General features: G+C 45.3%; 1 pseudogene; it reads left to right on the forward strand.

Annotated features, from left to right (window-relative positions):
- The first annotated feature begins 767 nt into the window (after positions 1-767).
- On the forward strand, positions 768-12,101 carry LOC122132431 (annotated as a pseudogene).
- The last annotated feature ends 543 nt before the right edge of the window (positions 12,102-12,644 follow it).

Genomic DNA, 12,644 nt, shown 5'->3' on the forward strand with positions numbered 1-12,644 from the left:
CACAACCTATTCTCTGAGCTCTTCTGCTTTTCTTGGTCTCAGTGTCTTTGCCTTAAGATGTCAAGTTGTTGTATTCAATTTCTGTCTCTTGGATCCTTTCTTGCTCTCGCTTTCTATCTGTCTGTCTGTCTGTGTATCAGTCTCCTGATTTACTGGCATTCTAAAATCAGAGTTGTCATTGCGTATCCATCAAGACCGTACGTAAGTAGTATATGTGGTAGTAGGAAACCATCTAGACAGCAAAATCATCCTCGTAAAGACTCAGGGGTGGAACAGAATCATCCTCGTAAAGACTCAGGGGTGGTATAGAATCATCCTCGTAAAGACTCAGTGGTGGTATAGAATCATCCTCGTAAAGACTCAGTGGTGGTATAGAATCATCCTCGTAAAGACTCAGGGGTGGTACAGAATCATCCTCGTAAAGACTGAGGGGTGGTACAGAATCTCAGGTATAGATGACTGTGCAAGGCTACCTGTAGAGATCACATCACAGTGTGCTTGACTGAGTCTGTAGTGGCTCGTGTATGAGTAGCACAATGGGAAGTCTGGTGTAAACCAATGATGGCCTTGTCTGGCCAGACCAGATCCTGATTACTGTCCTTAGTACTGAAAACCCTACAGTCAGAACTTGAGACCATTGGTCGATCCTGGGGAGAGGTGAAGCAGACAGCCCAGGATAGAGAGAGATGGATGCTCAAAGTGAAGGCCCCTATGCTCTGTCCGAAACGAAGAGGGAGAAATGAAATGAATTGGTACTGATTCCGATCTCTCTCTGCCCTCCCAGGGTGGCGGTGGTGGGGAACGTAGACGCCGGGAAGAGCACGTTACTGGGCGTGCTCACCCACGGCGAGCTGGACAACGGCCGCGGCTTCGCCCGCCAGAAGCTCTTCCGCCACAAGCACGAGATGGAGAGTGGCCGCACGAGCAGCGTTGGCAACGACATCCTGGGCTTCGACCAGCATGGACAGGTGGGCATCTTTTGGGGCAGGTGGGCATCTCTGGGACAGGTGGGCATCTCTGGGATAGGTGGGCATCTTTTGAGACAGGCGGGCATCTCTGGGACAGGTGGGCATCTCTCCAGCCTGACCAGGGCCCCTCGTGTCTCAGATGGCTGAATGCTTCCAACACAAGGTTCTTGTTTTGGTTCAATTTCAAATGTGCCTTGAAGCCGGTAGGCTATCGGAATGACCTGTTGATGGATTGCTTCCCCAGTCTATTTTATTGTAATACTGGCCCAAATTTGGCAGCGTTGCAATCAGTCGCTGTTCTTGGCAGTGAATATGACTCTTTGATTATTTTCTGAGGGTATTTTGCAGTACCATAGTATACAGATTCATGTTTTCATCGTTTAGCAGCAGTGGAGGTTTGAGTTCAGCATTGCTGGGAAGGGGCCAACAGACACAAGGAACTAAAGGACGGAAAGCCAATGTGTCAGCCAAAATGCTGAAATAAAGACTCTTATCACTGTGGTGGGGAGAAATGTTGTAGGCATATTGTAGCTTAAGTGTTTTTGGTAACATTTCTTCATAAATGGTACTGCAAGCTATTCAAGAAAATGATGCTATTATATTCTAGCATCATGAAATTGAATTAATTACAGCAGTTTAAAACCAGTAGAGCATTAAGTACAGCTATCATTATCAATTATTTTGAGTTAAATCTGAAATGAATGGTTTGTTCACTAATTAATTGAATAATGTCAGCTAAGAGGTCCTGGATGGAAAGCGACACCATTAGTCAACAAAGCATAAACCCGCACGATTCTCTGTGTTCACAGTGCCCGAATGAAGTGGCATAGCACTGAACCACTCGCCCGAATGAAGTGACATTGCACTGAACCACTCGCCATGCAGTACATGCCCTTATTTAAATCATGTTTGATAGACACGTGTCAAATGACCATGTAAATGGTCGGTTAAAACCCGAGGGATGTGGAGTCAGACGTCAGAGTCAGCCACAGGTCAAATGCTTTATCAGAAAAGTGCTGCAGTTTTGCCAATCTGCACAGATGGACATCAGTCTTGTAAGCTTGATGGATCAGATGTAGTGCATTGGGCAGATGTTTTATTATGCATTGCCAGCTTCAGGGGGTCAGTCTGTTGGAGTTATTGGTTGAATTGCTTTGAATGAGATGCATAAATGAATAAATGAGTCTGACAAATAACTAGGCTATATATTATGCCACCTTCCCGTGCCTGTGTAGTTTGAGAGCTGGCTCAGCTGAATGACTGAATGTAGACGTCATTTAAAGGTGTGATTGCATGAGTTGTTGATTCTTACTAAATACTGATCTTTGAGATGATTTGCGAAAGTGTAATTCAAGTTCTGCTGGAATGCGTGTCTTCACTGTTTTAGTGGTTCTGAATGAAATCATTCTAGATCATTCTATCGGCTGGATTAATGCCTGTTGTGTAGATGTGTCCTCCTGGCGTACCTTTGTGCGATCGATCCCGTCTGAGCAGCACTTGCGTCACGCTATTAAAGTCACGGGTCTCAGAAGTGCTGCCTTTGTCTGCCCCCATCCCCCCCCCCCCCCCCTCTCCGTCTCTCCGCAGGTGGTAAACAAACCAGACAGCCACGGCGGCAGCCTGGACTGGACCAAGATCTGCGAGCGCTCCTCCAAGGTCATCACCTTCATCGACCTGGCGGGCCACGAGAAGTACCTGAAGACCACCGTGTTTGGCATGACCGGACACCTGCCAGACTTCTGTATGCTCATGGTGAGATGAGATGAGATGAGATGAGGGAGAGAGAGAGAGAGAGAGAGAGAGAGAGAGAGAAAGAGAGGGGGAGAAAGTGAGGGAGGTGAACAGAGATAGAGGAGGTAGGAATAAAGGGAGAAAGAAGGAGAGGAAGAGAGTAAAGCAGGGGGAGAAAAGGGAAGAAAGTCAGGGGGTAAAAGAGAGGAGGCAGATTAGTTGATAGAAATGTACAGTTTGTTTCTTAAGATTAGTGATAAGGCGTCACTATACTCAATTTCACTGTAGAAGTTTGAATGGAGGGGTTGGTGGTCCATACAGTAGTTTTTAAACACGATGACTTAAGTTAGCTTCTGCTCTTCTGTCTCCCACCTTGTATGGTTTGAGAACGCACAAAAAGTATTTTTTTATCGGGACATGCTTTCATTCAGGATGTGTAGGATCTTTTAGTTGCCATTATGTCTTGGCTTCTACTTGCTCACCACTTCATTTTGAAGAATGCTATCTTCCTTTCTCTTTATTAATGTACACCCACCCTTCCTCTCTCTCTCTCTCTCTCTCTCACTCTCTCTCTCTCTCTCTCTCTCTCTCTCTCTCCCCCACTTTCCCTCTCTAGGTTGGCAGTAATGCAGGAATTGTGGGAATGACGAAAGAGCATCTGGGCCTGGCTTTGGCATTAAATGTCCCTGTGTTTGTTGTGGTCACGAAAATAGACATGTGCCCCGCCAATATTTTACAAGGTGAGAGCTTACGGACGCGCGGCAGTTATTTGCAGATCAAATACCTCATTACGATTGACAACCACAGCCTTTTGAGTCTTTTGCCAGGATAAGATAAATCACTCGCAGTGCGCAGGAAACAAGTGTGTGTGTGTGTGTAATGTCTTGTTTTGTGTGCATTTCTTTTTTAGAAACCCTGAAATTGCTGCAGAGGTTACTCAAGTCTCCGGGCTGCCGGAAAATCCCTGTGTTGGTGCAGAACAAAGATGACGTTATAGTCACCGCCTCCAACTTCAGCTCGGAGAGGTACGGCTGTCCCGATACGACTACGTATACTGTAACCATTTCACACACACGATCTTGATGTTAACAACTAACCATATTATAGAGTTAATCTTGAGGTGGTGTTAACAGTGACCTTGGAAATGAGTGGACAAGGGCTGGTAATGTTGTACTGTCAAGCCTGTTTTTGTTAAACAAAGGAAGCTTTTTCGTTTTGTTGGGGACAGTTGAAGGCAGGTCACTTGTGTAAACTTGTGTGTAGAGATGACTAAAGAATAAATGAAAAGTTCCTCGGATCAGCAGGACAAGCAGCTAGCTCTGTTGAGGGGGGTTTCTGCACCGGCCAGTGGTCTTCAGTGAATGATCACTCGCTTTTTTGGTGGGGGTGGGGGGGCGTTGGTTTGGCTTGGCTTGGTTTGGGCTGGCCCAGTTAATTACAGCTTAACACGCCAGAGCTCTCCAGACAGGCTTCCTCAAGAATATACAATCAGTGCCTTTTCTTTTCTGCTCCCTTTAATTCGGGTCGAGATGAGGATTCACAGCCAAACACTTTCTTTTCGCAGATTGAAACTAAGATAATTTCTTTAAAATGCAACAGGGGCACGTAGGGAAAGGGGTGGGGGTGGGGGTTGGGGGGGCGAAATGTGTCAAATATTATATAGTTCATATTGAATTTGACCCTATATTTTATAGTGGTGTGACATAAGAGGGCATAAAGTGACTAGTGAAAGGACACAACTACCAGACTCTTCCGAGCTCAAATTAGGGAGAGGAAGGGTGAAATGTTGAGCGCTGAAGATGCGGGAACGCGAGACAGCATAATGGGCGCCTTTTTAGAGGTAATAGCAGCCAAACCAGCTGCATACCTGAATGCCTAATTGAAGAGAAATGTTTGGGAAGAGACATGCAATCATGCTGTATTATGAACATATTTCATTTAGCCAGTGGAAAGTAATCAATCCCCCGTGCTGGAAAACGTGAAGTTGTGACCTTTGCGGGCTGAAATGCCAATCTTTATATATATATACAGTATGAAAATGGATTTAGTGGTGTTAAACTTGGATGTTTCTGGAATTGGAAGCAGTCCGACTTATCGTGAGGACCTGTGTGTGTGTGTGTGTGTGTGTGTGTGTGTGTGTGTGTGTGTGTGTGTGTGTGTGTGTGTCTCCCATGTGCTGGCAGGATGTGCCCCATATTCCAGATCTCCAACGTGACCGGAGAGAACATGGAGCTGCTCAAGATGTTCCTCAACCTACTGTCGTCCAGAACGACGTTCCGGACGACGAGCCGGCCGAGTTCCAGATCGATGATACCTACTCAGTACCGGTGAGAGACGCTGAAAACACCAACACACACACACACACACACACACACACACACACACACACACACACACACACACACACACACACACACACCACTATGCTCTGATTCAGCATCTCTGGGTGTAGAATATATCTGCAGCCTTTTTTCAGACACGCTGAATCTCACTCACTGTTTTCACAGTGAGGATAAATGTCTCAGCCCTCCTATTTGACATGGGTCTCGTCCTGTTGTATAATTGTGTACATTTCTCAGTCCAGGAGAAATCGTCCATCTGTTGACTGTCCTCTTGAGTTAATTGTCTCCCACGGGGCGTTACTTCTTTTTGTCGCTCATAGCTCCTGCTTGTTCTGTGTGTGTGTCTTCTGGGTGTGGGCACAGTGAAGACTAGAGTTAGAATCTATCTCTGTGTGTTTCTCTATACCTCTACACGGTGTGACTTTGGTCACTCATAGAATCTGTGTGTGTGTGTGTGTGTGTGTGTGTGTGTGTGTGTGTGTGTGTGTATGTGTGTGGTGTGTGTGTGTGCGTCTGTGTGTGTGTGTGTGGTTGGTGTGTGTGTGTGTGTGCGTGCGTGCGTGCGTGCGTGTGTGTGTGTGTGTGGTGTGTGTCTGTGCGTGCGTGTCTGTGTGTGTGCGTGTGTGTGTGTGCGTGTGCGTGTGTGTGTGTGTGTGTGTGTGTGTGTCTCTCCCCTCAGGGTGTGGGCACAGTGGTGTCGGGCACTACGTTACGCGGGCTCATCCGGCTCAACGACACACTGCTGCTGGGGCCCGACCCCCTCGGCTCCTTCATCCCCATCGCCGTCAAGTCCATCCACCGCAAGCGCATGCCCGTCAAGGAGGTGCGCGGCGGCCAGACGGCCTCCTTCGCCCTCAAGAAGATCAAGCGCTCGTCCATCCGCAAGGGCATGGTCATGGTGTCGCCCCGCCTCAGCCCGCTGGCATGCTGGGAGTTTGAGGCCGAGATCCTGGTGCTGCACCACCCCACCACCATCTCGCCCCGCTACCAGGCCATGGGTGGGTGACACAAACCCCTGTGAACGGGAACACAGTTTATTTACACACGAGGTGGAGAAACTGATTTAAAACGTTCAAAAAAGGCGAAGGTGCTTTATGTACATGTATAGGACTAAACATAGAAAAACACAGAAGCTTAGTAAGTATTCTCCACTGAGGCTTGGTGTAGGTTCAGTTTTTTTTTATACAGCCTAACAGGAGCATATGTAACCCACCCTTGACTTTTTAGACCTTTAGATGTTAGTCTGGTTGCTGCTGCTGCTGTTGCTAGGCTAAGAAATCTGCCCCATCACTGATGAGACTTGCCCACCCCTGCAGGATGGCTGAGAAACAGACTGTAATCTAAATGAGTCTGGCTGCAGACTTTCCCTTCCTCTCGTCGCTAAACAGCAACAGGCTTAAGTGTGTGAAATGTGTGAAATGTGTTTTAAGTGCAAATAATAAGAACTTGCATAGCACCTTTTTTTTTCAGCATTTTGCACAAAGTGCTTTACAGTAGACGCAATCACATAGAAAAAGAGATATTTAAACGTTAGAATTTGAAATCACTTTTGACAGCGAACAGGAAAAAAAAATAATGACCAATAACAAACGGCCCCCTGGCCTGTCTCCGCTCCAGTTCACTGTGGCAGCATCAGGCAGACGGCCACCATCCTGACCATGAACAGAGACTGCCTGCGCACCGGGGACAAGGCCCTGGTCCACTTCCGCTTCATCAAGACCCCGGAGTACCTGCACGTGGAGCAGAGGCTGGTCTTCAGGGAGGGCCGCACCAAGGCCGTGGGCACCATCTCCAAGGTCAGTCAGGGCTCGCTAGGCTGCCAGAGGAGAGGGGGAAGGCACTCATGGCCCTGGATGGGCCAGGATAGGAGGATGAGGTTGTGCATCTGTCGCTATGGGCGGCTAGTTACTTGATGTCCACAAAAAACATACGCATCAAGCATAAAAGTTTGCTTAGCCAAAGACATAGTTGACTATAGTGATATGTTAATGTAGTTTTTGTGGAATAATGTTTCCTAGTACTGTTTAACAATATCATCTTACATAGAATGTCATGGCCACAAAGCAGTTTTTTGTGTAGAGTGTGTAGAGTGTAGTGTAGAGATTACTGTGGCAAATCTTGAAAGGGGTTATGGTGATAAAAAAAAAACATCTGCTGTGTTTATTTTTTGACGCTCTCGGGCTCTCTTTTCAGTCCTCTACTTTTTTGTTTTATTTGTTTGTTTATTTTTGTTGATGTTTTCTCCAGTTGCTTCAGTCGGCAAATAACATGACGTCCCACTCCAAGCCCCAGCTATTGAAAATGCAGTCCAGCAAGAAGACGTTCCTGCGCGAAGACGGAACGACAGTGTCAAACGAGGAAGCGGGGTTACTAGAGGACGGCCAAAGCTCAGCACAGCAACAGGTAACAACAATAGCAACGGCAACAAACAAACCAGGAAGTCAGGACAAAGCTAGGTGGAGGGCAGGAAATAAGTAAATACGAAGACATCATGGGCGTATTTGAAATACACAGGTACCCAAATCAACTTACATGGTCACAGACTATATGTGTAGACAGTGTGCATTTATTGGACACAACTAGCCTGATCATTTTCAAATGTAGTATTCTCATATAGTATTATGGGATACTGTGTCTGCACCCTTCAGGAGATTTCTGAATGGATGTGGTGACTGTGAATCATCAAGTAACAAAGGCAAACAAAAAGTACACTTTAAAAAACGATGCTTTTTAAGGGCACAGTTCTCCCTCTGGAGCTGTACTTTAGATCTGTGCAATGCATGTATGTCTCTGTATTTCTTCCTTCTAATCTCTTTATATGAACCTGTTATATCAATCTGTTCACTGTTGTTTCTATCTCCCGTCACTCCATCTTTTGTGTCCTACTGTTTGTGTCGTCTTCGTTCTCGCCCTTTTCACCAACATTTCTTTTTCCCCTGTCGCCTTTCCACATGTCCCTAAATCCCATCCATTCTGTTCTGTCATTGGTCCATTCTGTTCTGTCATTGGTCCATTCTGTTCTGTCATTGGTCCATTCTGTTCTGTGATTGGTCCATTCCCTCCTTCTGCTCCCCTCCTTCCTCCTGTTCCCCTTCTCCCCTGTTTGTACTGCTTGTCACGTTAGCCGCTAGGAGAGGAGGATTTGCAAAGTAGAGACGGCAACAAAGAGAACAAGGTAAAGAGTGATTCCCCTGCAGATAACAAGATGGATGCCCGGCGTGTTGCCCTCACTAAAGACAACATCTGTGATGTTTTGAACGGTCTAAACTCACCTTGTAACCATAATTCCCAGCATGAGGAAACTTGTAACCAAACGTGGTAGTTTTGGTAGACCCTTAATCTAACATTGAAATGTGTGTAGGAGGGATCTGCAACCTTTTTCCATGGGTTGGGTTTTCAGTTTGAACTTAAACTTCACATTTACATGACAGCACATTAGACCTAGTTTGATCCAGTCAGTCGTAAGTCATCACAATCTGTAAGATTGGTTTGTCAGTATTGCCCGAATTATCCAGCAGATTGTCAGTCATGGTAAGGAATTGGTCACCATTTCACTTCCATCGTGTTATAAAGCTATAAGAGTTGACTTGACTTAAGCATGACTTGAGCATGAGTACTTAATTAAGAATTTCATTTTAGGCAAACGTTCATTTGGACCAGTCCTAGAAACCTCGCTAACAAGGAATTTAAATAGGCTTTCTCTGAAATAAATAAAATAAGATAAAATGATTCATGAAATAGTCATAATTGTCAAAGGCCAATCAGTTTACATTGGACCCGGTCACCAGCGGTGCATGGCCTTAAATAAAGAAGTCTGGCCGACTGGCTAAATGTTGTTTTTGGGTCAGCTAGTTTGGGCAAAACGTCTGATCCTCAGCCCTGGCAATGCGTCACCACTGAGGGAGGGAGGGGGAGAAAGAGAGAGGGAGAGAGAGACAGAGAGGGGGAAGGAGAGAGAGAGAGGGAGAGGGAGGGGTCCCAGGGCTGGTGTGATCACTGAATGAGATGAGCAGTGGCAGCGTTTCATCAAAATATTCAGAGGATTGGCTTCCTGCTGGGCTTCTGATGGGTAGATTTCTCTCTCTCTCTCTCTCTCTCTCTCTCTCTCTCTCTCTCTCCTCTCTCTCTCTCTCTCTCTCTCTCTCGCTGTTGATTGTATGTGTCGTCATGTGACCTTAACCAAGTGTTTTCTCCCGATGCTGCCTGCTGTAAGAGTTCTCTCTTTCTCATTACTGTAAGGACTGAGAACTGTCTTGGTGTAGCAAAGGTGTGAGTGCAACCATTGGAGAGGCCCCCCGAGCATGACTAATGGCGCCAGCGAGGGGTGAAGGGGTCGGGTCACGTCCCGTCTGCTGTGCCAAGGCCACGCGCTCCTGACTGCTCTCCAATTGCATTACGCCGTCTCAAGTGTGGCTTAAAAGACACGGGATGAGAATCCATTCCAGCTTCAGAGCGAGTGCATGGGGAGCAGAGATCAATGCGGGGCTCACCAGGGATCATCTATACATTTGTCTGTTTCTCCCTCTAACCCTCTCTCTCTCTCTCTCTCTCTCTCTCTCTCTTTCTCTTTCTCGCTTTCTCCCCCCCCTCTCTCTCTCTCTCGCTTTCTCCCCCTCTCTCTCTCTCTCTCTCTCTCTCTCTCTCTGTCTCTCTCCTTCCCTGCAGCCAAAGCAGGGTGGCGGCGGGCGGCGGCGAGGTGGCCAGAGGCACAGAGGCAAAGGCCTGACCAGCTTGTTGGTGGCGCCCCCTGCTGCAGGAGCAGCAGGAAGCAGCTAAACAGCCCGACTGACATCTCATCTGTTTCCCACCATCCCTCCTCCAACCAGGCCCCCCCCCCCTGCTGTCTTATTTCTTGCACCCTGGACACTTCATCTTTTCATTTTTTTTTTTTGGCGTTTAGGCAGAGCGATTTTGCTCTCCAGTCAGCCCGTACAGGACTGTTCCCTTGCAGTATTTTTCTTTTCTTTATGTTTTTAAATTTGTTACCACTCTCAAATAATTTCACCTTCCCATAACCACCGTATTTAACAACAAGCCACTCTCCTCTGTTTGTAGTTGTATATTGTTCTCCAGCATGTGCCGATTTCCCCACGGACCCAATTAGCAAGCCCCCAGCTAAATCCGTGTTTGCGTTGGGCTCATTTATTTTTCACAGTTCAATTTTGCCAGCAGTTCCTGTCGATATGGAACAGAAAAAAGAGAGGTTTTATTTTTAAATTTTTGGTATGTTGGTCATGTCTTGTCTGCGAGAACTAGCCTGTGCCTAGAGTCTGTCTGCTGTGGAGATGGAGAGAATCTCTCTGGAGAGTTGGAGATGTGTAGCCTCTTACCATGTACTGTTTCATCCCCATGGAGGAAATTCAGTTCAGAACAAGCCTCGTTAGACTCCTGTTCTTGTTTTTGTTGTTGTTTGTTTTGTTGTTCTAACCCCAGCACAAACAATTATGTAGCAAATATATAGGATGTTTGCAGATTGACTGAGAACTGCTTTTATAAGACACGTCTGAAACTATACAATTTGGCCTCAACTTTTAAAGTCCACACCATTGAGGTTACTGTCAGTGGTCTGAAGTCATTAGTTGGTAGATGATCCATTCATACATTTCAATGTTCTCCACTTCTCTGTTTGGAACTGGATATTGATTTTACTAGATTTATTTAGTCCTGCAAAGATTTTTAATTTTTTTTGAAGCGAAGTATCTAAACATCTGGTCCCTAGATTTGAGCAGACAATTTCCTTTTAATGGAAAATGGACAGGTGTGCCTATTGTATGTCTTGATGGAAAGATTTAAAGTTTCAGTTTGAAAAAAAAAAAAAAAAGAAATCCTACTGCTACTCATAAGACTCAAACCAGTCATCATTGTCCAGTTACAGCCATCCGTGGGTCAATATTCAGTTGAGTGTTTAGAATAAACATGCCATAGGTCTTTGAATGATGGCTTTCGGAAGTCGGAAGCTGGTTCAGCGGTGTGTTTGTGACTTATGCAGGTCTGCTCCGTTGCCAAGACGAGTCATATTGTGCCCAGCGTGCCCATTTTTCTTGCAACAATTCAGTTTCTCCTCCGTACTCCTGGGTCTAAATCCCAAAAGACAAAAAGCGAAGGTAAGGAGATTTTTTAGGTTCGGGCAATTCTTCCTCCTGCACGGCAGGGGACTTTAATACAGGGAATACAATCTAAGTTTGTGGAAGTGATGTTTTTTGCTTTCCTTTTGTTTTAGAATTAGCATTAAATACATTTTATGAGGCATTTTTTAGGTATTTGTGGTAGGGCAGACAACTGGGACTATGAATCCCCCCCCCCCCCCCAACCTAAGTGTGAAGCTGACCTGAATGTCTTGATGGTTTCAATGGTTTTATATAGTTCACAGGCTTTGATGAATACTTTAGTGGGTTTGACTTCAGTGTTGTCAGTTTCCATTGACAGGCCGAGATCTTCACAGAGATGTATCCACTCTTGAGCTTCCCGTGTGGATGTACTACATTGATGGGCTGTTGGTGGATCTAGAAAGTGAAATGAAGAAAGCTTTACAGAATTGAAGAAAAAGGATTAAGGATGAAGGAAGCCGATTAAGGATGGCAGTATTTGAAGGTTGCGTGTTCATCCCAAGGTATCTGATTAGCTCAAAATTCGGATAGCATTATTCCAGAAATGTTTTTGTGTCATCCACTTGAACCTAGGGAACCAGCTTTATAAGCTGAACAAGCTTGGGGGGGTAATGGATTGCACCAAGTAAACGTCCAAGAGGTGGAAAAAGTTCTTACGAGGTTTCTTTTTTGTTATATTATCACTATGGTCCTCAGGATTTGCCAGACTTGTATGTTGCATAAATTGGTTGGATTTTGCAAGTTTTATTTTTTAATGATGGGTTTTTATTATGGGAAGCCAAAAAGCAGGATCCTTTGATAATCATTTCCCCTTTTTTAGGTTTTACAGCATGGACTCTTTTTTGGATTAAGAAGTAGTCATTATATGTTTGTTAAAAAGAGCTATTTAACATTGGCGAAAAAAGTTTTGTGTTGTACATGCTTTTAATTAAAAAATAAGAAATTATATTCTATATGTTGTGGACCCTTATTCACTAATAATTATCAGTGTTATGATTTTTAGTAACATGAATGGTAGTTGGTTAACGCTTAAGAGGTTCTCATTCTTACAAGTGTAAGGATTTTCAGGTTTGTCTTCTTCTTTCGCAAGCTTTGATATGTCCTTGTTTATTAGTGCAAGATCTGCAAGCTTTGTTTTGTCCTTAATCTAGTACTGCGAAGGCTCTTAATGTTTCTTGTGATGCGCCGTTCCGATCTGTCATACGGTCATCTCACGGTTGAGGAAGTTAACCCACCAGGGAGCACAGTGCTGGGCAGTTTTGAGTCACTTCCAAGGACTGAGAGGAAGTGGTAACATAGATGCTATCTGCGGTGTGAAACTTTGTGACCTTGATGTTGGTGGATCTCCCTGCTGGTCTTTCAGCACCGTCTGTGTTAACTCATCAGAATCTGAATCAGAAAGGTTTTTTACTGCCAAGTAGGTTTTCACCTACCAGGAATTTGTTGTGGTACGTTGGTGCAAACAATAAACATACACAATACACATCACTCAAGAC

This window comes from Clupea harengus, unplaced genomic scaffold (genome assembly GCF_900700415.2).
Source record: "Clupea harengus unplaced genomic scaffold, Ch_v2.0.2, whole genome shotgun sequence".
In the NCBI taxonomy this organism is placed as follows: Eukaryota; Metazoa; Chordata; class Actinopteri; order Clupeiformes; family Clupeidae; genus Clupea; species Clupea harengus.